Source organism: Lactuca sativa, chromosome 7 (genome assembly GCF_002870075.4).
Source record: "Lactuca sativa cultivar Salinas chromosome 7, Lsat_Salinas_v11, whole genome shotgun sequence".
Taxonomy (NCBI): Eukaryota; Viridiplantae; Streptophyta; class Magnoliopsida; order Asterales; family Asteraceae; genus Lactuca; species Lactuca sativa.
In genome coordinates, this window is record NC_056629.2 from 52620100 (window position 1) to 52634539 (window position 14440).

Here is a 14440-nt window from a genome sequence, read left to right on the forward strand (position 1 = left end):
TATTTGTTTTAATAATAAATGTTTATATTGTGATTGGCAGGTTCCGTTGCTTGACAATTCCTTTTAAGTGATAATGTGAATTTCATTAGAAATGAAGGTCAAATTAGTTCTTTTTTGAGATTATTGAAGATGTTGAACATTCAAGTCATCAAAACCATAACTACAGTGTTTCAGGTAAATTTTATTTTAAATACTTATTTAATCAGTTTTGATTACATAAGTAGTTCATTGTTTTTTTAATTATTGATGTATTTAGAATTGAATCTGTTTTGTTAATCTTATGTGCTTATTCATTAGGTTTTTTTTAATAAATCTATTTAATATAGTATTAATCATATGTGATTAATAACTATTGACACATGTTTAGTTTATCTATGTTGAAGTCTGTCTAGTAATCACATATGATTACATAAGGAGTTTATTATTAATCACATGTGATTGTTTGATTATATAGGTGAGTGTTCTACTTCTTCAATTGATGCATATTCAAGTAGTAGGATGAGTACAAGTTGTGTATCAGATTTTTACATTTCATAGGTTCTACATGATATCAAACCAGATGTTACTGAAGAGTTTAAATTAACTAAGTCAATGAGGTTCAAAGATGTTCTTGAGGGAGTTAATTTTTATAAAAACAAAATATGCAAGGCTAGTTTTGATGTTTGTTTGAACACATTAAGTAAAGCTGGTGATATAATAAAGCATAGATACGTAGTTTACAACTAAATGGGTAAACCAAAAATAAACCCAACGAAATGTAATACAATCTACAGGGTGACAGAATGTAAAGATAAAATTATTGTGAAATGTGTCAAAGAAACGTGTGAGTATAGGTTTGAAAAGTTTCAATAAATGCACAACCACGAACTTGATGTCATATTTCTCTTTAAAATTTCAAGGAGTCTTTGATATTCTGACAAGGAGTTCGTTATTCGGGCTTCTACAACGAAAATGGGTGCTACAAAAGCTTACAAACTCAAATCAACCTTGAAAGGTAGCTTTGATCATGTAAGGGGAAAGGTTGTATATTACAGAAAATTAAAAAGGGATATGGGCACCATAATTAGATTCAAAAATGCTTAACTTATTGTGAACAATATGACTGATCGGAAAAGTATTTATCTGAATTATTATTTTTACTATCGATGCGATGAGAATCAACTCTTAAATGCAATGTTTTGGGCTGATGAAACAAACAAAGCATACTATAGTGAATTTGGAGATGCTATGTCGTTTAATGCAACTTTTTGTACAAATAAGTTAGTGTTTATGTGTTTAATCATATGTCATTGATTAATGCTCAACAACTCTGCTAATGAATTATTTTTCTAATCACATGTGATTTATCATTTATTAACAAGTATATTGATGTGATTATGATTGTAATCCTATGTTATTACAGTCAATAAGCATATTAATTTGGTTTTCTGTTTAATCACGTGTGATTAATTGTTAATTTATAAATATTTTAATTGTATTTTGATTATGTCGTTATATATGAAACAGGTATGCATTGGTTTTTGTTCCATTCACCGTCATTGATCATCATAAATCATCTATTACTGTCGGAGCTGGTTTGTTAAGCACGAAGGATGTGGATTCATATAAGTGGCTACTTGAACAATTTCTGAAGGCTCATAAAATAAACAAATAAACAATGATGACTGGTTTTCAGTTTTAACTAATCAAGATGCAACACTAAAGCAAGTTGTTGAGTCTATTTTTTTTATCAATCAAAGCACAGATTGTGCATATGGCATATCATGAAGAAAATGCCAAAAAAATGTATTTTTTTGTCAAGTTTTTCTTTTGTTTACTCAGATGTGTATAATCAAACATGATTTTACACATATATGATTGAATATATTTGGATATATAAAATATGAATAATTATATATTAAATATTTATAATCATATGTTTTAATCATATATGATTGAATATCATTGGATATATAAAAGATGTATAATCATATGTGGTTAAGACATTTAGGATTATACCATATGTTAATCATATATGATTTAAAACAATTTATAATCATATGTGATTAAAGCGTAATTGTTTTTATTAAATTTGTAAACTTTGAATCACATGTGATTGTTACAACTAATTGTGGAATTTCTTAAATCACAAATTTGAAGAAAAGATTCAAGAATCTTGTTTGGAATATTTATATCGACCGTCATATTTTCGAGAGGAATTGGGAAATTTTGATGACAGAATTTAATCTTGAAGATGAAAGGCGGTTTAAAGATATTTTTGAAAATAAGGAAGCATGGGTACCATCATATTTCCATGATTTTCCAAGGTGTGGGTTGATGAAGACAACATCAAGGTTTGAGAGTATCAATTCCATTTTCAATGTTTATTCACAAACCAAAAACTTCCATCTAAATTTCATGATGAGTTATGACAATTCTATTAAAAACCAACAATATAAACAACGTGAACTTGATCATAAAACGAAAGAACCACATTATGTTTGGAAGTCACCACATATTATAGAACAACATGCAACAAAGGTGTACACGAGCAAGTTGTTTTTTGAAGTTCAAAAAGAGATTTATAATGGAGGATGGTTTGGTCATGTTAAAGATTTAGGCAAGGGAGATGGGTTATGCACAAGAACCAGAAACATGAAGTAAAAGCAACACATAAGGTATTTTATTTTTGATTTAATATCTTTATTTTTATATTTATGTTAATGTTTTAATCATATGTGATTTATCATAACAAATATAAATCTTTTAATATTAATATGTATAATCTAATGTGACTATAATACCTGTTATTATAATCACATGTGAATATGAGTACATATGATTATAAAGATAATGAATTTTAGATGTTATCAAAGAAAATTTTAATTGTTTAAATCACATGTGGTTATAATCAAATATGATTAAACTTGAGTGTAATCATATGTGATTGTTGTAGAAAAAATATTTTTCATATATAAAAGATTGTAATTAGATTTGATTATTCCAGAATGTGTGATCGTTTATTTGTAATGTGTAATCATATGTGATTTTTTATTGCTACAGGTTGAACTAAAATATGTTGAAAAAGAAGTTAATTGCACTTGTGGACATTTTAATCATTTTGGTATATTATGCTTTCAGAGTATTGATGGACAAAATTTTTAATAAAGTACATGAACAATATATTCTTATGCAATGGAGAAAGAATATAATATCTTCAAATTATCATCTATCGAGAGACCATTTTGATGAAGAGGATGCATTTGTTACGAAACTGGTTAATGAAGTATTTTTCAATATTGAATATTATTTAGATATTGTTAGAGTTGATAAGCAGAAGCTAGCATCTTTTGCTGAAAAAAATACAACTTTTATTGAATGATGTGTAGTGCAATTCTACATGCGAAGAGCAAATCACAAATTTGAATGTCCATGAGAAAATTTATAATGTTACTATTCCAGAAGAGGTGAAAAATTTTGTTCCAAATGTTCAACATAATAAAGGATGTCTATATAAGAGGCTTGTTGGTGAAATTGAAAAATCAATTATGAAAGCTCAAAAAGAAGTCCGGAAAATGCTTAGTATGTGGTAAAAAAGAACCACACAACAATCCTACTTGTCTAAGCAAATTTATTGCAAATACATTATGTATAGAATTCTTATCACATTCATTTGTGATTATTAGTTTTCAAATTTTTAAGCATAAAATGTTTCATAACAGATGATAATCATATGTGATTTTAGTTCAGTTTATTCTTCCTCAGACAACTTTTTTTTGCTTTTGCTTTAGTGTTCTTTTTTATTTAATCTATTTGTGTATATTGCAGATGGTAATCAAATGTGATTTTACCAGAATATGTCTTATTCATAATAGATTAAAATCATATGTGTGATTTTGTAATGTTTTAATTTCATGTGATTTAATTATATATAAATGTATAATCAAAGATTCTTTATAATAATAGTAATTGATTTATAAATTATAGAGTGTTCATCAAAGATTCTTTATAATCATATGTAATTGATTTCACAAGTGATTTTTGAATTGCTTTAATATTTGAAATCACATGTGCTTTAGAAATCATCTGTTATAGTGTTCATAACAAACACAAATGATATGTGATTTTCAAAATCACATATGTGTCTAATCAGATGTGATTGATATATAAATCTTACAGTGTTCTTAACAAAGGCAAATGATTTGTGATCTAATTATATGTGCTAATGACATGTGATTATTGAAATCATATGTGATGACACAAATAATCACAATGTTAATCACATGGCATTGTACAAAGAACTAGAGATTTTATAACTATTAGTAATAAACTAGTTATCTATATTAATATCATCATATCTTATCATGACTTGTATTAATCATTTGCGATCTTTTTTTAAATATTGCCTTTTTGTAATCACATGTGATTTTTTTATACATATCAGACAAATCTTACACTTTATTTTATACTTATCACATATAATTATAAGAACAAAAGACATTTAATCACATATGATTAATATCCTTTATACACCAAAACAGATTCAATCACATGTGATTATCATCTATATGCTTATTAAAACAAAACAGTTAGAAATTTGTAAATCATATGTGATTTAAAATGAAACATTGTATAAACAATAATTTACTGTTAAACAAAAAAAACAGACATTGTTTTCAAAGGAATAAACTAGTTATCCATATTAAGATCCACATATCCATCATATCATTTATATGTTCAAACATTCATATAATTAAAAAAGTAAAAATTGTATTAAAAAGCAACAAACATTCATTTAATTAATAACTAAAATTGTCTTAATAAATCAATAAAAAAAATTATCCATATCAGCATCATATCATCAAAATTACACTCAGCACTTTAGAATCTAATATCCACCACTTCTCCTTCACCTTTACATTCACCACTTCACCTTCATAATAATCCACATTCACTATCTCCACCATATCTACTTGACCAAGTCACATGCATTTTCAAGTTAATCTCTCCAACCTTTTTTTGATTTTACCAAATGCATTTTTTGTACCATTTTCTATTTTCTCTTTATCTTGTCTGTTGTATTCATGTAAAAGCTTGTAGATTTCGTCCTTCATTAAATTAATTTTAGAATTGATGATTGTGTAAGCATATCTGGTTCTTACCTAATCAAGCATCGCATCCTGAATTCCTTCTTTTGGAAATCTAGTTTTTTATTCTGTTTTCCCCATATATGTTTCCATATATCTAAAAAGTCCTAAAAATAAGACCTAAAAATTTCTTTTTTAATTTAATAAAATCTATTCCAAAAACTTCATCAATACGATCTGGGTAAAATCTATGTATCAATCATCATCTCAAATCAGAGTAAATCACAAAATGCAGAACGAGGTGGTGTGTGCTGTGCAATCATCCCAAGCCTTCCCCTTGGAACTAGAAGTACCTGCAACATAAACTGAAAACCGTAAGCACAAAGCTTAGTGAGTTCCCAAAAGTACCACATACCAGACATATATATATATATATATATATATATATATATATATATATATATATATATATATATATATATATATCACATAATGGCCCCCGCCCAATGAGTAAACGGGCCTCGTCCTAACTCACATAACGGGCCCCGCCCCAAATGAGTATAAAGGGATTAAATTCCACAAATTGGATCATGCTTCTAGAAAAATCATATCCGTGGAAGTGTAAGACTCCACAACGGTAGATTCTACCCTGGAAATCCAGAAAGGCTGGTAAACCAAATGAATAACCTTCGTACGCTAACGCCAAGTCAAATATCATTTTCTCAATATGGATGGAGGATGAAGGAAGAACACCTTACTTTTTTCAAAAGACGGAAACAGAGTAATTTTTCCCACTAACCTAACTAATGATTTTAACTCACTTTGTTATATTGTAGAACGCCCCTCCCCCCCCCCCCCCCCATACAATCCATATAAGCATAACAGTTAATAGCATACATAATAACCAACGGGCCCCGCCCAATAAGCATACAAGCACATACACATACCAGTGACACATAGACTACGAGGGTTCTAACATAACAGATCATGGGTCGACATTGGTGCCTTTGACTCGCAAAACATGGTGAGGAAACTCACCTTGCACTGCTGAAACAAAATGATAATCCTTGGCTTCTGATCCGATAAATCCCCAAGCTATCAATATCAAATAACACCCGACTAACAATTAGATTCCAATCTATAACTATCAATCCATACGTAGGGTAAAAAGACCATTTTACACCTTAACTAGTTTTGTCCAAGACTAAGACCCAAACCTACAATCTAAAAGGCCCAAACCAATTAATCATCCAAGGCCCATACATGGCCCAATTTTCCAAATTGAGCCCAAACCCTTACACGGGCCTTACCCCAGGGCCCACTAATTCTCATAGTCCAAAACACTTGTACTCAGATGGCCCAACAAGGCCCTAAGCATCCAAGTCCAAAATAATGGCCCAAAATTGAAGCCCAAAACGTGAAGCCCATCAGACTAAGTACGAGGGGTATACTCAGCACATACGTGCAACGTACTCGCTTGAGGATTTGTATGCTAAACGTACCTACTTGTACGCCTATCGTACTCACCCATTCAACCAAAAATAAATTTTAACTCTCAATGCATTAACACATTGCTTCTAAAATGTAGATTTGACTTCCCTGCGCTGGATTATCATGTAAAGTTGCTAACTTTATATTCATGCATGAGACCCAATACTCCATAAAGTTGGTACCTTTATGCGTAAGGAACTCCTAATAAGCTCTGATCAAAAGGAATAAGTCCTTCAAATGTCTTAACTCAATCACCAACCCAAAAGGGGGCCAAAGGCATAAGATATCAAGCCATAAAGAGATGTAAGCATTTACAAGCAAAGGTATGAACTTGATACCTCAAAAGTCTTGTGAATAGGGTGAAGATTCTGGATCCACAAACTCCCCACAAGGCAAGGGACCTTCAATCTTCTTCACTTCCACCACAAAGGGAAAAATAACCACCAAAATCCTTTCAAGAATTCAAGAACACCACCAAGAAAGCTTAAGGGTCGATTTAGGGTTTTAAGAGGTTTAGGGGCTGGTAAAGAGGCCAACCCTATGGACTTAAGGTCCTTAAATAGGGTACCACACCTTAAAAATTAGGGTTTCAACATCACCGAGTATGCTAAGCGTAACCCTCACACGCCCAACGTATGAGGCCCCGCAATCCCGTCTGCACACTCACTTAGTACACTAAGTGTACCATGTGGTACGCCCCGCATACTACTCCAAGGATCAAAATGCAACATTTTCAAAATAAAAGGGAAATAAGGAACATACCAGAAATCCAAGTGTTACAATTCTCCCCCACTTGAATCAGGCATCGTTCTCGAAGTCCGCTTCCCTAAATAACTTCGGATAATGCTCTCTCATTTCATCTTCAGGCTCCCAAGTCCACTCTGAACCCTTGTGGTGCTGCCATTGCACCTTCACCAACTCAACAACCTTGTTCCTCAATGTTTTCGTCTTCCGATCCAGAATCGCCACCAGTCTCTCAGTATAATTTAGGCAGTTATCCACCTGAATATCCTCTAAAGGTACCACTGTGGAATCATCCAATAAGCACTTATGTAGTTGAGAAACACGGAGTGTGCTATGAATCTGACTGAGCTCTATGAATCTGACTGAGCTCATTAGGAAGACCCAAACGATAAGCAACTTGACCCACCTGAGCCAAAACCATGAAATGAACAATATACCTGGGGCCCAGCTTGACCCGCTTCCTGAACCGGATGACACCTTTCCCAGGTGACACCTTCAGGAGAACCGTATCTCCCACCTGAAACTGTAAATCTGACCGACACCTATCGACATAACTCTTTTTCCGACTTTGAGTTGTCTGGAACCTACTCCAAACCTGTTGAATCAGCTCAGTGGTCTTGAGTACCATCTTGGTACTCCTCATAACCAGCTAATTGACATCGCCCCAACAAATCATGGTCCTATACTTCCTTCCATAGAGCATCTCGAAAGGAGGTCGATTAGTGTTGGCGTGATAACTGTTCTTATATGAAAAATCCGCTAACAGAAGATATGTATCCCAACTCCTATCGAAATCCAGAACACACGCCTGCAGCATATCCTCAAGGGTCTGAATAGTCCACTCACTCTGACCATCGGTCTGCGGATGGAAGGTTGTGCTAAAATGGAGACAAGTTTTCAACTTGTCATGGAACCTATCTAAAACCTGGAAGTAAACTGGTCATATTTTTCAGAAACCACCAATATCGGCACCCCATGACGTGCCACAACCTCCCTGATATAAATCTCATCCAGATTCTCTACAGATATACTCTCCTAAATCGGGATATAGTGCACACTCTTGGTCAAATGATCCATAATGACCCAAATCGAATCCATTCCACGTGCAGTCTGGGGTAGCTTTGTAATAAAATCCATGGTGATATCTTCTTATTTCCATACGAGAATCCCTAACAGCTACATCTTGTCGTGAGGTCGCTCATGCTCGACCGTGACTTTCTTGCAAGTCAAGCACCGCTCCACATACCAAGCAACATCCCGCTTCATGCGGGACCACCAATAATCAGGACGAAGATCCATATACATCTTCGTTGCCCTAGTATGAATGGCGAACCTAGACTTGTGGGCCTCCTCCATCATAATATGGCATACACTGCCCAATACGGAAACCAAAGTCGCCGATGCAGAGTCAACAATCCACGACTATCATAAGTGAAGGAAGCCACTTGACTCACAATACGCTCTCTCTTTCGGTGATCTTCTTTCAAAACCTTAACATGTGCCCCACGAATCCGCTCCAACAATGGAGTAATCACGGTCATCCTCGAACATATGTCTCTGATCGGAGCCGCGACTGCCTTGTGGCTAAGAGCATCGGCCACCACATTGGCCTTACCCTGGTGATAAAGGATCTCACAATCATAATCCTTAACCACATCTAACCACTGGTGTTGCCTTATATTCAGATTCGACTGATCCATCAAGTACCTCAGGCTCTTGTGATCCGTGTAAATAGTACAACGGACCCCATAAAGGTAATTCCACCAAATCTCGAGGGAGAAAACCACAACCCTTAACTCCACATCATGTGTTGGATAATTCGCCTCATGAGGCTTCAGCTGCCTCGAAGCGTAAGCAATCACGCGAACCCTCTGCATCAACATTGCCCCATAATCCTGTGATCGAAGCAACACAACAAACAACGAAATCATCAATACCCTCCGGCAGGGTCAGAATTGGCATCTCATACAACCGCTGTATCAAAGGTTCAAGAGTTTCCTACTGCTCAGGCCCCCAACAAAATGTAATCGTCTACTTTATCAGTCGGGTTAATGGAACAACTATCTTAGAGAAATCCTGGATGAATCTTCGATAATAACTTGCCAAACCAAGAAAAATATGAATCTCAGATGGAGACCTCGGAACCTCCCACTCCATCACGGCCTCAACCTTGGCCTGATCGACCAGAATACCTTTCTGGTTGACAAGGTGCACCAGAAACCGCACTTCGGGCAACTAGAACTAACACTTGGAGAACTTTTAGAAAAGTCTATCCCTCCTCAAAGTCTCCAATACTTCCCTCAAGTGCTCCTCATGGCACTCCTGAGATTTGGAATAAACCAAGATATCATCGATGAAAACAATAGTAGAACGATCCAGCATCATTCTGCACATGCGGTTCATGAGATCCATGAACGCAGCTGGAACATTGGTGAGACCAAAAAGCATCACCACGAACTCGTATTTACCATAACGAGTCTGGAAGGTTGTCTTTTGCACATCCTCATCCCTGACCCGCATCAGATGATAACCAGATCACAAATCAATCTTGGAGAACCAAGATGCACCCTGAAGCTGGTCAAATAGATCATCAATCCTCAACAGTGGATAATGGTTCTTCACCATTATGTTATTCTGCTCCAGATAGTCAATGCACATATGATGAGACTCATCCTTCTTTTTCAGAAACAGGATCAGTGCTACCCAAGGTGAACTGCTAGGTCGAATAAACCCCTTGTCAAACAGCTCCCGCAGTTGTGTAGACAACTCCTGCATCTTGGGGGGAACCAATCGATACGGTACTTTGGTTATCGGAGCCACACTAGAAAACCAGATCAATCCTGAAATCTACCTGCTACTGAGTAGGCACCCCAAGAAAATCCTTTGGGAACACATCGGGATAGTCCCACACAATCGACACATCATCCACGGTCGCCTTACCCTTATCCCGAGTATCCATGACATAGGCGACATAATCGGAACAACCCTACTGAAAATAGTGTCTGACCCTCGCTGTTGAACACAAAATCGGCCCGCATTGAGATCTCTCCCCATGAATCACTAACTCTACCCCACTTGGGTTTGAAACCGAACTAATTGCTACTCACAATCGATCATTTCCCTATTAGGACTCAACCAATCCATACCCATAATAACCTTGTTCCCACGCACAGGAATGGGAACCAAATCAACTAGATACTACTCGCTGAACAATTGGAGAGTACAATCCTGATGAAACCTCGCAACCTGAACATACATATCATCAGTAATCCCAACATCTAGAGGACAATCTAGCTCCCCCAGAGCTCTAGCAAATATCTTGCTAAGAACAAGCGATACAAAAGACCGGGTAGCCCCTGAATTAAACAATACCAAAGCCGAAATACCATTCACGAGGAACGATCCTAAAATAAAACACATAAATATAAGCATCAAATCAATATAAATAAAGAGATAAGGGAAAGATACATACCCATCACCACATCAGGAGGTGCATGAGCCTCCTCGACCATTAACTGGAAAGCCCTGCTCTTTACCATAGGCGCATATGCCTGGCCCTGGCGGCCGTTAGTAATCCGAAGACTTGCAGGAGCTGGTGCTGACATCGGTCCTGCTGCAGCCAAACTCGGACAATGGGCCTTCTTGTGGCCCCTCTGATTGCAATGAAAGCAAATCAGATAAAATACCATGGTGGTGGTGGTAGTAGTAGTATAATCCTTGCTAATATGACCAGCCCGGCCGCACTTGAAGCAGCCAGAACCAACCATCCTACACGTCCCCTCGTACTTGCCGCAACGGCCTCGGATCTACTGGCCCTTCCCTCTTGTATCAACAACCTTGTTCCTCTTACCCGAACCCTGTGATACTTGAACCCCGTACGGCTTCCTCTTCCTCTCCATCTCAAGGTCAATCTCTCTCTAGCCATCACTATCCTATCCTCCAACGTCTTGCAGCTAGATCTGCTCACAAACTGTCGAATGTCACTCCTCAACCTCTTATGATATCAAACCTTCTTGATCTCCTCATCTGCCACATACTGTTGAACCAAAAGTGCCCTCTCCCGGAACATAGTGGTGATCAGAGCCACCGTATCCGTAGTATGGCAGAGGTCCTAAAACTCTCGCGTCAACTGCTGTACCTCACATACTGTTGCGAACTCAGCCCTGAACCTGGTCAGAAAATCATTCTAGGTCATCAAATAAAAAGCATCATCACCCACTGTGCACCCGACCTCCTCCCACTAATCTCATGACCTGTCCTTCAGAAGATAGGAGGCAGGTCCAACCATTGCCTCCTCGAGGCAACTGCTGGTGCGAAAGGCATTATCATCATCTGCTAGCCACCTCTTTCTCACTATTGGGTCCTTCTCCCCGTGATAGTTTGGAGCTCCACGTGCCTGAAACTCCCTGAAAGTCTATGAACACGCCCCAACCAAGGCAACCATCTCTGAGCGAAAGGTGCTCAACCGCTCATCCATATTCTCCAAGATGCCCTCCTTGATCGTACCAAAGATCACAAGAGTCTGATCGAGAATGTAACGCGTAATCTTAGACGTGATGAACTCCCTGGTCTGATCATCCAACTGCCCCGCTCCAGAACTTGAGCTCGAGCCCTCACCAGCACCAGAACTGATAACAGGTTTGCCTTGTAATGTCACCATACTGATAATAGAACAAATAAACCATCAGAATGCGCATCACAATATACATCAAGTGATCACAACTCCACAAGATTCCTGCTTTCATTGCAGCTCTCCTTGAATTGAGTATGGATCCTCTGCTTCTAGTAGTATGGGCCTATACTACCTTCCACATATATTCGTACTTCCTTCAAGAATTTCTTTAATGCCACCAAGTCACCTTATATCCATACAACTTCCCCTCACAGATAAGGCTCACAACACTATCTCATCCTAGGTTTTCCTAGGGCAGACTCTACACCACTCTCCACCATTAGCTGCAAAAGGAAATCCCACTAACTTCCTCTAACTATCTCACGAATACAATTACATATTAGTAAAACCAGATAATTCTTCGAATGAGAGGACTCACACTACAACACTTAGACTCTAACAAGATTTGCGCAATAGAGTAAATCACAAAATACGAAACGAGGTGGTGTGTGCTCTTCAATCATCCTAATCCCTCCCCTTAGAACTGGAAGTACCAAACATATATATATATATATATATATATATATATATATATATATATATATATATATATATATATATATCACATAACGGGCGTCGCCCTAACCCACATATTGGGCCCTGCCCAATGAATATAACGAGCCCCGCCCTAACTCGTATAACGGCCCCACCCAACTGAGTATAATCGACCGCGCCCTAACTCAAATTACGGGCCCCACCCAAACACAATTCATATAAGCATAATATTTGATAGAATACAAAATAACCAATGAGCCCTGCCCAATAAGCATACAAGCACATACACATACCAGTGTCACACAGACAACGAGTATTCTAACTTAACAGATCATAGGTTGGCTTTGGTGCCTTCGACCCGCTAAACACAGTGAGCAAACTCACCTAGCAGTGCTGAATCACACTTATAATCCTTGGATATTGATCCGACAAATCCCCGAGCTATCAACATCAAATAACATCCAACTAACAATTGGATTCCAATCTATAATTATCAATCCAAACAAAGGGTAAAAAGAGCATTTTACCCCTTAACTAGTTTGGTCCAAGACTAAGGCCCAAATCTACAATCTAAAAGGCCCAAAACCAATTAATCATCCAAGGACCATACATGACGTAGTATTCCAAATTGGGCCCCAACCCTTACATGGGCCTTACCCTAGGGCCCACCTATTTTCCTAGTCCAAAACCCTTATACTCAGATGGCCCAACAATGTCCTAAGCATCCAAGCCCAAAAGAATGACCCAAACTCAAAACCCAAAATGTGAAGCCCATGAGACTGAGTACACGGGGCGTACTCAGCACGTACATGCAATGTACTCACTTGAGAGCCTGTAAGCTAAGTCAACATGCTTGTATACCCATCATACTTACCCATTCTTCCAAAACTCGATTTAAACTCTTAATCCATTAAGACATAGATTCCAAAACATAGATCTGACTTCCATCAGTTGGATTATCACGTAAAGTTGTTAACTTTATGTTCATGCATGGCTAAATGAAGCTATTAAGCTTAAAAAGGACTTAATATGTGACTTAATGCATGCATGAGACCCAATACTCCATAAATCTGGCACCTTTATGCCTAAGGAACTCCTAATAAGCCTAGATCTAAAGGAATAAGTGCTTCAAACGTCTTAACTCAACCACCAACCGAAAAAGGGACCAAAAGCATAACAAATCAAGCTATAAAGAGACCTAAGAATTTACAAGCCAAGGTATGAACTTGATACCTCAAAACTCTTGCGAAGAGGGTGATAATTCTAGATCCACAAACTCCGCACCATGAAAGTCACCTTCAATCTTCTTCACTTCCTTCACAAAGCACAAAATAGCCACCAAAATCCCTTCAAGAACTCAAGATCACCACCAAGAAAGCTTAAAGGTTGATTGATGGTTTTAGGAGGTTTAGGGGGCTGATAAAGAGGCCAGTCCTAGGGACTTGAGGTCCTTAAATAGGGTACCACACCCTAAAAATTAGAGTTTCAACATCACCGAGTACATTAAGCGTAACCCTCGTTCTCCCCACGTATAAGGCCTTGCAATCCCATCTTCCTACTCACTTAGTACGCTAAGCGTACCATGTTGTACGCCCCGCGTACTACTCCAAGGATCAAAATGCAACATTTTCAAAAGAAAAGGGCAATAATGAACAGACCATAAATCCAAGTGTTACAATATCTCATTACAAATACTCCACAGTCTCTTTATTTATTTATTTGTTTTACATAACATATCTGTTAGACTTGGTTGGAGATTTGTCTTCTAGAGCATGACATCTTGGATGTTTGATCTCCTGTAAATATTTTGTGAACTATTTTTTTCTGAAAATTGAAAAAGAAGTAAGTTAGTCACATACGATTAAACATAGAAAATATGTTATCAATATTTACATAATCATATGTCATTAATAATGTGTGTTAAAATATAAAATCATATGTCATTACTATTGCTTATTAGTATCTATTTAAT